Source organism: Mobula birostris, chromosome 8 (assembly GCF_030028105.1).
Source record: "Mobula birostris isolate sMobBir1 chromosome 8, sMobBir1.hap1, whole genome shotgun sequence".
NCBI lineage: Eukaryota > Metazoa > Chordata > Chondrichthyes > Myliobatiformes > Myliobatidae > Mobula > Mobula birostris.
The window spans coordinates 65,745,979-65,760,500 of NC_092377.1; the positions used below are offsets into that span (position 1 = coordinate 65,745,979).

At 42.9% G+C, this 14,522-nt stretch overlaps 1 protein-coding gene across 4 annotated transcripts in view; it reads left to right on the forward strand.

The window, feature by feature from the left end:
* LOC140201358 (rho guanine nucleotide exchange factor TIAM2-like) overlaps positions 1-14,522 on the forward strand; it is a 278,281-nt gene that overhangs the window by 173,138 nt on the left and 90,621 nt on the right. The window lies entirely within an intron of this gene.

Here is a 14,522-nt window from a genome sequence, read left to right on the forward strand (position 1 = left end):
GAATTCAGTTCAGATAAATGATCTGGTGGGTACCAGTAAACCTATCATTACCAAGGAATAAATTATCTTCCATTCCAACTAGAGAGTCATTGAACACAACAGCACAGAAACAGACCCTTCGTCTCATCTAGTCCATGCCAAACTATTAGTCTGTCTAGTCCCCTCAACCTGCACCTGGATCATAGCCCTCCATAACCCTCATCTATATACCTATCCAAATTTCTCTTAAGTGTTGAAATTGAATCTGAACCCATGACTTCCACTGGCAGTTCGTTCCATACTTTCATCACCCTCTGAGTGAAGAACTTCCCCTCATGTTCCACTTTAACATTTCACCTTTCACCCTTAGCCGATGACCTCCAGTTCTAGTCTTGCCCAACCTCTGTTAAAAAAGTTTGCTTTCATTTACCCATCTATACCTCTCATAATTTTATATGCCTCTATCAAATCTTCCATCATTCTCCTATACTCTAGGGAAAAGAGTCCTAATGTATTCAACCTTTCCCAATAACTCAGGTCCTCAACTCCTGAGAACATCCTTGTAAATTTTCCCTGCACTCTTTCAATCTTATTGACATCTTTACTGTAGGTAAGTGACCAGTACTGCTCACAATACTCCAAACTAGGCCCACAAATGTTTTGTACAACTGCAACGTAAATCTCAACTCCTGTACTCAGTACTTTGATTTATGAAGGCCATTGTGCCAGAAACTTTCTTCACGACCCCATCTACCTATGATGCCACTTTGAAGGAATTATGGACATGTATTCCCGGATCCCTCTGTTCTACCACAATCCTCAGCGCCCTGCCGCTCACCATGCAAGTCCTACACTGATTGGTCCTCCCAAAGTGCAACAGCTCATGCTTGTCTGAATTGAGTTCCATCTGCCATTTTTCAGCCTATTTTTCCAGCTGGAAAGAATCTTTGCCACAGTATGTGTTCTGTAAGATTCTTCTATTAATGTCATGTGCCAATTCAAACAATGAAAACGAATATTGAGTAGGTTTTCATTTCTGAACTACTTTTTGAAATATAATGATAGAAAAATGATCAAATGAGTACAGATAATATCCAGGCTTTTATAATAATGTGGAGCCATCCATTAATTACACCAGAATAGTGCAGTTCTGGTGAATGAACTAGAGCAGGTCCTCTGCATTCCCTCTTTTGGATCTCATATGCATTTCTTTTGGATCCTAGCAGCTCTTTCTGTGGTTAAGTCTAAATAAAATATGGTTAGAATGGGTCTTTAATAAATGGCTAAATTCAAAATATTTATAAGAAATTGTTCTAGTATCTGTAAGATCCAGCATTGAATTCTGCAAACTAGAGAAAAAACTTAATAGCTTTATAAATCAGAGTTCCCAAATTTCTGTAGATCTCACATGAAACCACAGTCAACTTGATGGAATTCTCTGTAATGTGAGAAATACCAGATTGAAAAGTTAATTTTGCATTTACTGTAACAGATTAGCCATAACCTAACTGGATTGGGGTACAAACATGAGATAGAATAGCTTGTACTGTTTTCCTTTTTCCTTGCACACTGTGTTTGAGGCTAATTTATCAAATGTACAATTTCATTGCATTCTCAGCAATCTGTTTTGTATTATGGGAGAGTATGCTGCTGTATCCTGTGACTCATTCAGTACATCTGGATTGGTTAAAAAGAAAATGCATTTCACATTCAAATTTAAATGTTATTTTGAGCAAGTTAACAACTCAGGTTGGAACTAAACATAACAAAAATAAACAGTGGCTTTTTCTGCTGAAGGAAAAAAGTAGATGTATTATTTGCATTCATTGAGTCAGCTATTTTTCCATTTACCTTCTTTGCCATGGATTGAGACATAATATCCTGCAGCGTTATGAATGATGCCTTTATGTGCCTTGTTAGAACAAACTGTTGCATGGTGACGCTCTTGTTTCCCTGAAAAGATTGTTAGTAGTTTGGGGAGGGCGTGTGGAGAGGTGGTGGAAGATCTCTCTAAAATCTTTCAACTTCTCATTTAGTCCAAAATATAAAGGAATATAGACCTCGTTAATGGAGCCTGTAGACTAGAACTGCCCTGAAAAGACCCAGTCCTATTCTAACATCTGAAATTGGTACCAGAGAGTTTTCAGATGTTACAGGAACTTCTGAGGTATCCCACTTGATGTTTCTTGTTGTGCATGCCTCCCAATAGCAAGCTACTGTGGAGCTGGTGCAGGTTTCCCCCACCATCCGAAGGTAGAGCGTTCCTATGAAACGGTTCGTAAGCCGGAAGGTCGTAAAGTGAAGATGTAATTACCATTTATTTATATGAGAAAAATTTGTGAGCATTCACAGACCCAAAAGTAACCTACCAAATCATGCCAAATAACACATAAAACCTAAAATAACAGTAACATATAGTAAAAGCAGGAATTATATGATAAATACACAGCCTATATAAAGTAAAAATACTTTTCCACAATCATTGCCTGCACTGTTCTCCGTAGCGAAAATCTCACGCAAGCGCTGTTGGCAAAAACACTGCGCAAGCGCTCTCCAGTAACCTTTAAGCTATGAAGCTGCCAAATCATACCAAATAACACATTAAAAATACACAGCCTATATAAAGTAGAAATAATGTATGTACAGTGTGGTATCACTTATGGGAATTGGGAAGAAATCGAGCACACTGATAATTGTGTGTTATGCTGAGCCATCGGAGGTTGGGGTGGTGCAGTGGCATGCAGCAGTCCAGCGGTAGCTGGGACGCACACAGCACATCTTTAAGAAAAAAGCCGAAATAAACAAGCTAATTAATTAGGTGCCGTCCAGTACGTAAATGTCGGCCCAGATCAGAGACTATTGCCGATTGCGTCACCTCTGATCTGGGCCGACATTTACGTGCCGGGCGGCACCTAATTAATTAGCTTGTTTATTTCAGCTTTTTTCTTAAAGGTGTCTTGGGTGCCTCCCAGTTACCGCTGCATTCTTCGCGACCCGGCTACCACTGCATTCTCCACGAATCGGTATCTGTCCGCGGCCCGGGGGTTAGGGTAGTGGGAGACTGGGGTGTCATCTCATCGTCGATCAGGGCAGGCAGGTCATCTTCTTCTATGTCTGCCTGCCTCGATGTCGAAGGTCAAGGTTCGTCGTCTGCTGTGGCTGATGTGGAAGCCTTGAAAAACGACAGTTTGCTTAACTGCTAGCCTCGCGCATTTTTCTACCATACAGTTCTTTGAAAGCACTCAAACCATCCTGCAAATATGCCCTAAACTGACGTACCCTTTCAAAACTAAAGTCGTACTTTATCATTGCAGCGAAAATCTCACGCAGTTGCTTCACGTTCAGTTCCTGGACGACTTCACTTTTGGTCCATTCGCTACTGCATTCCGTTTCAGTTGTTATCCTTTCCTTCCAATTGCATCAGCTCTTCATCTATCAGTTCTTGGTCATGGGATGCGAAACCTCTTCAACATCATCTTCGTCAACCTCCACAAGTCAAACTCACTTTGTCCTCACTTCATTCACCATGATCAAAACACTTAATTATGCCTTGTTTTACACTAACTGTAACACCCTCATGAGCTCTTTTAGGCTTTTCCGATACCTTAGGACTCATCTTGCAAACGGCTGCTCACAGGCACGTGTTTAAACAACGCGGGCAAGAATGCAGTTCCGAATCCGGGGGAGAGTGGCTGCTCGGGGCGCGCGCTGCTTTTTTTCGTAACAGTGAAAACACCTTCTGTTAGCAAAAACAGGGAACTAATGTAGGTGTTCCGTAACAGTGAGGTTTCGTAAAGCGAACGTTCAAAAAGCCGGGGACACCTGTATAGGGGTAGGCAGAGCTGCTGTGCATTTGCATTTTTGCAACCCTCCATATGATGATCAGCTTGAATTAAAACTTCTAGCGTCTTGACATTTAAAAAAAAGAAACGTAATTGCTTTAGATCTGATTAGCAAATCTTCCAATGTGCTGCTAAAAAGACTTGCATTCAGATTAGACCTCCCCCATGGCAGAGACCAGAGGGATGCGGGATGCAATGAAATCTATTTAAATGCTTATAAGTTACTTCTGTGGCAGAAGGTATTTTAAAACTTTGTGCAGATTGATTTGAACTCCAAAGTGACTAGTTTATTTATAAAATATGAATTTTGCATGTATGAACACAATCAGGGCTGTTTTCATTCTATGTTTTGAGGAGTGAAGGAGGCATGTACGTGATATGTCATTTAAAGAATTCCAAAACTATGGCAACATGGCTAAATACATGCAGACGAAGCATGCTAATTTCAGAAATGTTGGGAAATAAAGTTTAAAGCAAAACCGTACAAATTTTTATTTTAAGAAAGAACTTAACATCAGATTATATATTCTACCTTTCAAAATATTTCCTGGGAGTTACTCATGGCATTTTTCTTGAGCAATGTTTCTTTATCTGTTGTAATAAGCAGTAATTAGCATCTGAATCTGGAAAGAGCAAATTACATCACCAGATGGAGAAATATTAAGTTCTGGAAATGGAATAAATCCATTTCAAATTGAAGTCACTATATCATTTGGTTATTATTGGAGTTTATGGTTTAAGATTGTTTAACATCCATGAGACACGGGCAGAATTAGGCCATTCAGCCCATCAGGTCTGTTGCGCTATTCCACCATGGCTGATCCTGGATCCCACTCAGCCCCCTTTTCACCATATCCTTTGATGCCCTGACCAATCAGGAAACTATCAACTTCTGCCTTAAATATACCCACGGACACGGCCTCCACTGCAGTCTGTGGCAGAGCATTCCACAGATTCCCCACTCTCTGGCTAAAAATAATTTATTTTTATCTCTGTTCTAAAAGGTCACCCCTCAATTTTGAGGTTGTGCCCTCTAATTCTGGATACCCCAACCATGGGAAACATCCTCTCCACATCCACCCTATCTAGTCCTTTCAACATTCGGTATGGTTCAATGTGATCCCCCTACATTCTTTTAACTTCCAGCGAGTACGGGTCCAAAGATGCCAAATGCTGTTCGTATGTTAACCCCTTCATTTCTGGAATCATCCTCATGAACCTGCTCTGGACTGTCTCCAGAAACAACACATCTTTTCTGACCTATGGATCCCAAAACTGTTGGCATACTCCAAGTGCAATCTGACTAGCGTCTTATAAAGGCTGAGCATTATCTCCTTGCTTTTATATTCTCTTCCCCTTGGAATCCTGGCATGGACCCCACATTGCTTCCTCCCCGACAGGAATGGCATAAACAGTCCAAGAGCAGGGTGAGCGAGATCCTTCATGATGTTCCCAGCTATTTTCTGGCACGTTTCTGTATATACAGTGCCTATAAAAAGTGTTCACCTCGCTTGAAAGTTTTCATGTTTTATTGTTTTACAACATTGAATCACAGTGGATTGAATTTGGCATTTTTGACACTGATCAACTGAAAAAGACTCTTGTGTCAAATTGAAAACAGATCTCTACAAAGTGATCTAAATAATTACAAATATAAAACACAATAATTGATTGCACAGGTATTCACCCATTTTAAGTCAGTATTTAGTAAGAGGCAGCAATTACAGCCGTATCTGTGTGGATAGGTCTATCAGCTGTGCACATCTGGACACTGCAATTTTCCCCATTCTTCTTTACAGAACTGTTCAAGCTCTGTCAATTGCATGGGCTCATGAGTGAGCCCCCCTTTTCAAGTCCAGCCACAAATTCTCAATTGGATTGAAGTCTGGACTCTGACTTGGCCACTCCAAGACACTCACTTAGTTGTTTTTAAGCCATTCCTGTGTAGCTTTGGCTTTATACTTGGGGTCAGTTTCTTGCTGGAAGACAAATCTTCTCCCAAGTGGCGTTTCTCTTGCAGACTGCATCAGGTTATCCTCTAGGGGTTCCCTGTATTTTGCTCCATTCCTTTTGCCCTCTACCTTCACAAGCCTTCCAGGGCCTGCTGCAGTGAAGCACGCCGCAGCTTGATGCAGCCACCACCATGCTTCACTGTCAGAGGCGGTGTTTTTTTTTGATGATATGCGGTGTTTGGCTTACATAGTGTTTAGTCTGATAACCAAAAACTCAATTTTGGTTTCATCAGACCATAGAACCTTCTTCCAGCTGACTTCAGAGTCTCCCACCTGTCTTCTGGCAAACTCTAGCTGAGATTTCATGTGAGCTTTTTTCAACAGTGGCTTTCTCTTTGCCACTTTCCCATAAAGCTACGGCTGGTGAAGCACCCAGGCAACAGTTGTTGTATGCGCGGTCTCTCCCATCCCAGCCACTGAAGCTTCTCACTCATCCCCTCCTTGCATGGTCACTCAGTTTTTGAGGATGCCCTACTCTAGGCAGATTTACAGCTGTGCCATATTCTTTCCATTTCTTGATGATTGACTTAATTGTACTCCAGAGGATATTCAGTGACTTAGAAATTTCCCTGGATTGACCTCCTGACTTGTGCTTTTCAGTAACCTTTTCACAGAGTTGCTTGGAGTATTCTTTTGTCTTCATGGTGTAGTTTTTGCCAGGATACTGACTCACCAGCAGTGGGACCTTCCAGATACTGGTGCATTTTCGCTACAATCGATTGAAACACCTTGACTGCGTACAGGTGATCCCAATTTAACTAATTATGTGACTTCTAAAACCAATTGGCTGTAAGAATGATGATTTGGCATGTCATATTAAAGGGGATGAGTACTTACGCAATCAATTATTTTGTGTTTTATCTTTGTAATATATTTAGATCACTTTGTAGAGATCCGTTTTCACTTTGACACGAAAGTCTTTTTCTGTTAATCACAGACATCCCACCTCTCCCGGAACTTCTGGGAGTCTCCCGCATATTAATAGTGGCTCCCTGATGCCCGCAAATTATATACAATATCACGGAAATCAATTTTTTTGAGAGCAAGCGAGAGAAAAGCAAGAGAGAGAGCGAGAGCAAAGGCAGCGAGCGTGCGAACGAGAGAGCGAGAAAGCGAGAGAGTGAGTGAGAAAGCAAGCGAGAGCGCACGAGCGAGAGAGAAAGCAAGCGAGAGCGCGCGAGCGACCAAGGAGAGACAGACAGACGGACAGACATTGCAGAGTGTTCCAAAAAAATATAAAACGTACGTCACCCCAGACTACACTAAAGTGTACCCCTGGCTAATAGGGGTCAAAATAATGACAGTGTTGCTCGCTGCACTGTTTGCAACAGTGACTTTTCTATTGCCCATGGTGGGTTAAGACTGTAAAAGACATGTTGAGGTGAGTTTAACAGGTGTCATTTGTTCATTAGCATAGCTAACGTTATTTAAACTAACAACTCATATTAAAGTTGCTGGTGAACGCAGCAGGCCAGGCAGCATCTCTAGGAAGAGGTACAGTCGGCGTTTCAGGCCAAGACCCTTCGTCAGGACTAACTGAAGGAAGAGCTAGTAAGAGATTTGAAAGTGGGAGGGGGAGGGGGAGATCCAAAATGATAGGAGAAGACAGGAGGGGGAGGGATGGAGCCAAGAACTGGACAGGTGATTGGCAAAGGGGATACGAGAGGATCATAGGACAGGAGGTCCAGGGAGAAAGACGGGGGGGGGGGCACAGAGGATGGGCAAGGGGTCTAGTCAGAGGGGCAGAGGGATAAAAAGGAGAGTGAGAGAAAGAATGTGTCTATAAAAATAAATAACGGATGGGGTACGAGGGGGGGGGGCATTAGCGGAAGTTAGAGAAGTCAATGTTCATGCCATCAGGTTGGAGGCTACCCAGATGGAATATAAGGTGTTGTTCCTCCAACCTGAGTGTGGCTTCATCTGTACAGTAGAGGAGGCCGTGGATAGACATGTCAGAATGGGAATGGGATGTGGAATTAAAATGTGTGGCCACTGGGAGATCCTGCTTTCTCTGGCGGACAGAGCGTAGATGTTCAGCAAAGCGGTCTCCCAGTCTGCGTCGGGTCTCGCCAATATATAGAAGGCCACATCGGGAGCACCGGACGCAGTATATCACCCCAGCCGATTCACAGGTGAAGTGTCACCTCACCTGGAAGGACTGTTTGGGGCCCTGAATGGTGGTAAGGGAGGAAGTGTAAGGGCATGTGTAGCACTTGTTCCGCTTACAAGGATAAGTGCCAGGAGGGAGATCAGTGGGGAGGGATGGGGGGGGACGAATGGACAAGGGAGTCGCGTAGGGAGTGATCCCTGTGGAAAGCAGACAGATGGGGAGAGGGAAAGATGTGCTTAGTGGTGGGATCCCGTTGGAGGTGGCGGAAGTTACGGAGAATAATATGTTGGACCCGGAGGCTGGTGGGGTGGTAGGTGAAGACCAGGGGAACCCTATTCCTAGTGGGGTGGCGGGAGGATGGAGTGAGAGCAGATGTACGTGAAATGGGGGAGATGCGTTTGAGAGCAGAGTTGATAGTGGAGGAAGGGAAGCCTCTTTCTTTAAAAAAGGACATCTCCCTCATCCTGGATTGAAAAGCCTCACCCTGAGAGCAGATGTGGCAGAGACGGAGGAATTGCGAGAAGGAGATGGCATTTTTGCAAGAGACAGGGTGAGAAGAGGAATAGTCCAGATAGCTGTGAGAGTCAGTAGGCTTATAGTAGACATCAGTGGATAAGCTGTCTCCAGAGACAGAGACAGAAAGATCTAGAAAGGGGAGGGAGGTGTCAGAAATGGGCCAGTTAAACTTGAGGGCAGGGTGAAAGTTGGAGGCAAAGTTAATGAAGTCAACAAGCTCAGCATGCGTGCAGGAAGCAGTGCCAATGCAGTCGTCGATGTAGCGAAGGAAAAGTGGGGGACAGATACCAGAACAGGCACGGAACATAGATTGTTCCACAAACCCAACGAAAGGGCAGGCATAGCTAGGACCCATACGGGTGCCCATAGCTACACCTTTAGTTTGGAGGAAGTGGGAGGAGCCAAAGGAGAAATTATTAAGAGTAAGGACTAATTCTGCTAGACGGAGCAGAGTGGTGGTAGAGGGGAACTGATTAGGTCTGAAATCCAAAAAGAAGCGGAGAGCTTTGAGACATTCCTGATGGGGGATGGAAGTATATAGGGACTGGGCATCCATGGTGAAAATAAAGCGGTGGGGGCCAGGGAACTTAAAATCATCAAAAAGTTTAAGAGCGTGAGAAGTGTCATGAACATAGGTAGGAAGGGATTGAGCAAGGGGAGATAAAACTGTGCCTTGGCTCCATCCCTCCCCCTCCTCCTATCATTTTGGATCTCCTCCTCCCCCTCCCACTTTCAAATCTCTTACTCACTCTTCCTTCAGTTAGTCCTGACGAAGGGTCCCGACCCAAAACGTCGACTGTACCTCTTCCTAGAGATGCTGCCTGGCCTGCTGCATTCACCAGCAACTTTGATGTGTGTTGCTTGAATTTCCAGCATCTGCAGAATTCCTGTTGTTTGCGTTATTTAAACTAGCTGGCCAGCTGCTAAGTAGCTACTCTGTTGTAGACATCCCACCTCTCCCGGAAGTCTCCCGCAAATTGATGGTGCAACCTCCCTGAAATGAGTTTTTGCAGGGTGGGATGTCTGTAATCAGTGTCAAAAAAGCCAAATTAAATCCACTGTGATTCAATGTTGTAAAACAATAAAACATGAAAACTTATGAGGAGGCTGGATGAATACTTTTTATAAGCACTTTACCGTCTTGCGCAAATGTGCAGCCACATATGCCAAAGACTTTGCACGGTACTCTGGTAATTTTATGTATTGCACTGTATTGCTGCCACAGAGAAAAACAAATTTTATGACATGTGAGTGCTAAACCTGATTTAAATATGGGTCTCTATTGTGGACTGAGAGTGGGAAGGAGGAAGGGAGAGGGGAATCATCGTTGGGAAGAGGGGAAGTGAGAGGGGAGGGAGTGGGAAGCACCAGAGAGACATTTTGTAATGATAATAAACCAACTGGTTGGAATCAAATGACTTTACCTGGTCTCTCAGGTTGGGTGTGTCCATACCTTGCCCCCACCCATGCCCCCCTTCCCCCAGTACTCCTTCTCTGCCACCTGTCCCACACCCCTCCCTCAATGCTTCATCCTTGCGACTCCCAACATCCTTTGCTCCCACCAGATTTACAAACTTGCTCTCTGCTCCACATTATCAAGTCCAGTACTGTGCGAAACCCTAGCCATATACTTGTGTCTCAGACTTTTGCACAGTATCATATGTCGTTTATGGTGGATAGGCTGGTGCTGGTGACGTGTTGGACAGTTTTGACTCATTATTATAAATCCTTCCTGTTAAGATGCGCTCTACTGAACATCTGTAGAAGGACTTGAGCACATATGTACATAATCCATCTCTCTTTGGCTTCCTCAGAAAGTCGAGGCTTTGGTGAGCTTTCCCAATTATGTAGCATATGCTCTGGGACCATGAGTGGTTGTGCGAGATGTGTACTCCCAGGAGATTGAAACTGCTCACAGTGTCCACTGACGTACCGCCGATGTAAAAGGGATGTGAGTGGTGCAATTACTCCTAAAGTTGGTAACCATCTCCTTTGTCATGTTGACATTGAGGAAGCGGTTATTTGCCTGGCAGTAGGCTTTGAGCTTTTCTACTTCCTCTCTGTAAGTGGTCTCATTGTTGTTGGTGATGAGCCCCACCAGTGTCATGTCATCAGCGAACTTGACAATGTGATTACTTGGCTGTTTGGCCATGCAGTTATGTGTGAGCTGAGTGTACAGCAATGGGCTCAGCACACTGCCCTGGGGGGAGGGCACCCATGCAGTTATGTGTGAGCTGAGTGTACAGCAATGGGCTCAGCACACTGCCCTGGGGGGAGGGCACCCATGCAGTTATGTGTGAGCTGAGTGTACAGCAATGGGCTCAGCACACTGCCCTGGGGGGAGGGCACCCATGCAGTTATGTGTGAGCTGAGTGTACAGCAATGGACTCAGCACACTGCCCTGGGGGGGGGGGCACGCATGTTGAGGATGATAGGGAGGGAGGAGTGGGGGTGCAGCCCGAGTATCTGAGGTCTGTTGCTTACGAAGTCCAACAACCAGTTGCACAGAGGTGTATTTAGACTGAAGAGTAGCAGTTTGTTCTGCAACGTCTGTGGGACAAAGGTATAGAAAGCCACACTGAAATCTGGAAACAGATTCTGACATTAGTGCCCTTGTTTTGTTGGTACGTCTGGACCGGGTGAATGGCAGATGCAATGATATCTGTTGTAGAGTGGTTCTGTCAGTAAGCACATTAGTGAGTGTCCCAGTGTGGCAGGAACGGAATTTTGATACGTGTCTGTGCCACCGGCTGGTATAATTTAGTTTTGAAGGTGTAGAGTTCATTGGTACAGGGATAATGGTGGCTGATTTGACATGCGGGGACAGCAGCCTGGACAAGTGAAGTGTTGAAGATGTCAGTGAGCTGGTATGCACACACTCTGAGTATTCGGCCTGGGGTGTTGTTTGGTTCAGCTGCCTTACAGGTGTGACTCTCCATAGAGTCTGCTGCTGTTAGTGGCTGCTCAGTGTTGTTCAGAATGTCAGGGAGAGGGGCAACACTGGTACAGTTGACAGTTTTTCTTTGTGTAGTCAATAATGCCCTTGATGCCCCGCCACGTGTGCCAGGTATCATTATTGGACAGATGCTCCTGAAAATTTAGTGTGCGGGTGGTCTTTAGAGATTATTTAGAAATAGAGATTAAATATTGATCATTGGGCAGCTCCATCTACTGGTTCAGTTGAGAACAATTAATCTGCAGCAGTTGGAAGTGAATGCATTTTTGGGAACACATTTGTCTGGTGGTTTTTAAGCCAGTGATGCACAAAGTAGAATATAAATTCCATTGATATCTCCAATGTGAAATAAAAGCTCATGCTTTTTGTAAATTGATCTTGTATACAAAACCTTTGCACTTTAAGCCTTGAACCCTGACGTTCAGTAAACCATCGACTGGGTTATCCTTGATGATTTTGTGCCTTATCCATAGATTAACGAGCCAGAGATATGAGTTGAAACCCCAGCATTGCATCCGAGGAATTTAATTTAAATTTTAAATATCAAAATAAATATTATGAAACTACTATTTGCTTAAAAGCTTTACTTGGTTAATTCATGCCTGATTCGGCTGCACACAGCTTACTTTGTAAGTAACTGTAGCAATACGACTGGCTGCTAACTGCACACAGAAATGATCAATCAACTACTTTGTTTATAAGCAGTTGAGCAACTAATGCTCGTCTTTCCAGTAATCCACATATTCCCTAAATTAATTGTTCAATGAAATGCAAGACATGGTCATTTTAAAAGGATTTTTTACCAGACGGCAACAGATTTTCATTTTCTTGGCAGTTGTATATTTGTAATTTTGGTTATTGCTTAATTATAAGGCAGACATTGAAATAATTTCAAAGTTACAACTTTTTTTTCTGTTTTTTATATGTAAATATGTTTTGCTTTATTTTTATAATCTTGCTTCATTGCATATTAGGACACGAGAATCTGACTGAATTGTCTAGATCTGTTGTATAGAGACAAAAAATAAGGAAGCATACTGTTTAGAGGTGAATTAGCTTATGTAGCTACAGGCTTCTCTTTTGCTTTTTCAGGATAAATTTTCTATTTAGACTTTCTTGCAACATATGGGGATCACCTGGCTCCTTATTCCTTTTTAAAATATATTATCCATTGTAGATAGAAATTGAAATATTTTGTACAAACGTAGTTGGCATTTTGATTACAAGAGGCTTGATATTGAGTGCAAACTTTGCAGGTGGGATGTTACGATAGAAGTGAGTGAATTTCAGCATAAAGCTGGTAATGATTTCCCATCGGTCTGTCTTATCAGGGATGTTATTTGGGGGAATCACATGGTTCCTGTTTCAATTATCATTGTAATCAGATGCTCGATGTCACAATAATTGTGTGAAAACAATTCTACAAATGACTTCTTCCTCTATTCTTTTTACAATTCTGAGCTCATCATTGCTCGTTTGCTTGAGTCTACCAACCAAATGAGTGATTTTATTTTGGGAGTTCTTTAAAAAGTGATGCTGAAGAAAGAATTGTTCCTGTAGGGTGAAGAGATTGGTAAGGGCCTAGGCTGCAGGTAGTGTTGAACAATAACTCTATAACTCATCACATTAATAGTTCAAGAGCAGAGAGCTCTTCCAGTCTTCCAGCCAGCAATCTCCATGACAACAGCAGCATCCAAAAATACCTCTCAGTTCGATCACTTGTGCATCACTTATTGTGTCATTTTACCTACTTCACGGGGACTGTACTGCAAGTGTAGCTGTTGGGCAAAAAGCAGTTTGTGACTTCCTGGGAATTGATAGGAGAAGTTTGTCATATCTTACTGTTCTTAATGGCAACAGGACTGCATGACCTAGGAGCAATTTAGGACAAAGAAAATGTTTCATTAAAGCTCTGCTCCTTTTATTGTGGCAGGAATAATGAATTCAAGTACATCACTACACCAGCAACGATGTCGGACATAATTTCCTAGCTACAATCAGGAGAAAATTGGCAGATGCTGGAAACCCGGGCAACACACACAAAATGCTGGAGGAACCCAGCAGGCCAGGCAGTATCTGGGTACCGCCTGGACCACTGAGTTCCTCCTGCATTTTGTATGTGTTGCTCATAATTTCCTAGTTGTCTACTTCATTGGAAGTGCTGTTGCAGAAGCCATGGCAAGATGCTGCTATGCATTTAGTCAATAGCATTTTGTAGTTTGGTGCACCAGTGGCAGAGGGACTGAACGTTTGGAGTGGGTGACCATATTTACCAGTATAAAGTGGGCTTGCATTAATAGTTACATTGTTACTATTTGTCAAACATGTGTTTTGGTAAGCAACTGATGATCAGGGTTACTTAGTAGATCCAAGACATGTTTACTAGCCATTAAAGTTGTGTTGACATCTGATAATGTGATTACTACAAAGAAAGGTTTTTGGGAGTTGCTGAAAATATTTCGGAATCCGAGTTTGACCAAGTTCTGCAAATTCATTTCAGTGAAGGAATTACTTTGACAAGCAGAGTGGATTCCAGTTAATTGGGCCATCTGTAAATCTGAGCAGTGCACACAAAATTCTGGAGAAACTCAGCAAGTCAGGTTTATTTTCCTCCATGCAAATGAATAAATAGTCAACATTTTGGGCTGAGGCACTTGTTCAGGACTGCAGTTACTTATTAGTGACAACTTTTAACAAAAACTAATAAAAAAAAATAGCCAGGATTCCTTTAGTTTTTTGGGACACTGTGCCGCTTAATTGGGGCAGGTAACTGTTGCTGAACAGTTTATATCTATCGCCAAATGTGTGCTGTTAGACACTGCATCGTGTTTAGAGCAAACAGTTTTTAATTAGCATCAGCTGCATGTGCTTTTGTTCAAAAAGCAGTGTCTGTCACTGATGGTTTGCAAGAAATAAGCAGTAAGACAATTCGGAACTTTTTCCACACTGCGGTTTCAAGCATTCAGACTTAGAGATGCTAGAAACGGCCTGGAGTGAAAATGAAACAATTTCACTAGGAACGACAAAGAACTTGAAGGTATTAACAATGTTCTTGAATGTTACAATGAAAATGAAGATTTGGAGGAAATAATCATCGATAGCATTGT